This window comes from Paramormyrops kingsleyae, chromosome 3 (genome assembly GCF_048594095.1).
Source record: "Paramormyrops kingsleyae isolate MSU_618 chromosome 3, PKINGS_0.4, whole genome shotgun sequence".
NCBI classification, from domain to species: Eukaryota; Metazoa; Chordata; class Actinopteri; order Osteoglossiformes; family Mormyridae; genus Paramormyrops; species Paramormyrops kingsleyae.
This window is the reverse complement of record NC_132799.1, coordinates 8,704,099-8,705,700: the sequence shown is the minus strand read 5'-3', so window position 1 is coordinate 8,705,700 and position 1,602 is coordinate 8,704,099.

Sequence of the window (1,602 nt, the reverse complement as noted above, 5' to 3'; positions counted from 1 at the left end):
CCTACAACGAAGGAGAAGGGAGGACCCAGAGGCCCGGAACCCACTCGATACGGTGACTGGGAAAGAAAAGGAAGGTGCATAGATTTTTAGAAGCCTTGTATAAACACAAGTAGAAACATGTAACTAAATAGCCTATAGTTACAATTTATTGAAACGCGCGATCTGCCAGCATAGACTGTATTAATAAATATGTATATCATTGTTTGCACGGACTGACCAAGGATCATTCTACCTTGCTCATAGTTGCCCCTGTTCCTACTTTAGTGATGAAGAATTGTCACAAGTGAGGCTGTATTCCTTATAGTGATTGTTGTTTTAAATTTTAGTTTCTAATAAATGTTTATTTTTAATTTGCCTGAATGCAGTCTACTGAAATGTGGAGCTACTCAATTAAAATTTGCATTATAACTACTTCTGTGTTCACTTTCTATACACATACACTCGTTTATAGATGGATGTAAGGTTAACTTAAGTAATGTACAGTTCTGGCTAAGCTTTATAATTATGGTTTGTGTTTGCCACTCATGCAATTGTATGGTACAATGAAGCTTTTCCAGTTAGGAGTCATATAAAATATTTACATTACTTATTGAAGAGTTAATTTCATTATGGGACATTAAATTTATTTAGGCTAATGAAATCGTGCTTCGTTCGTGATTTGCAGAAGTACAGGAGTCTTGGTGTGTTTTTTTCACGTACCCCATCCTGCTCTCATTTGAGATATACACACACGTGTATGACTGAGAGCGAAGCTTGGGTCTGAGCACAGATACGGGACGTCAATCCAGCACCCCTGGGACACTTTGGGTGGTTGAGTGCCGTACTCAGGAGCCCCGGTCATAAACACAGGGGCCTTACCTGCTGCGCCACGCACTGTCCCGTTCTTCTTGACATATTCTTGAGAAGTAAAGAAGCAGAAAAGCACATTATTTCCAGTGGTTAGTGATACAAATATTGTAAAGTGTGTTAATATGAAATGTGGTTAAAGGTTATTATTATCATCCCTCAACAATCATATGTGTTTATTTTTCATCCATGTACACATCTTAAACTCTAGTCTAATGCATGCGCTCCACCTGGATGATTTCATCACGAATTGTTGACGCTGTGGGCGCTTTTACCTCTACCGGTAAGAAGAACGTCACATGACTGGAGTTTAAACGCTGCTCAAAACGGATATGAAACCGCCGCGTTCTGTTAGCGATAGGGATTTTCTTGATCTCCTGAAAATGAGAAGAAGTGATGCGTTGAAATTTTTGAGTAGTTCCCATTCACGTGTGTCTGGCATTTCAGCAATGACGTAACTATGTAAACGATTAGCTGTACAGTAAGACAGGTAGCACACATGCTAGAATAGTACGATAACAAAAACTTTGTTGATCCCATACGGAAGTTCTTAAATTAAGATAGAAAATGAAACTAGAAAATAATATTTTTAAATTATTAAAATTAAATAGTATTTACAACCAACAAAGAGACTTATGTGCTGATATTTTCAATCAGTCAGAGTTAGATCATTGATTATTTGCAGCAAACGGACTGTATGTAGCAAGTTTTGCCTTCACCTTTGAACACATTGCGATGCGTTAGTATGAGAAGCAA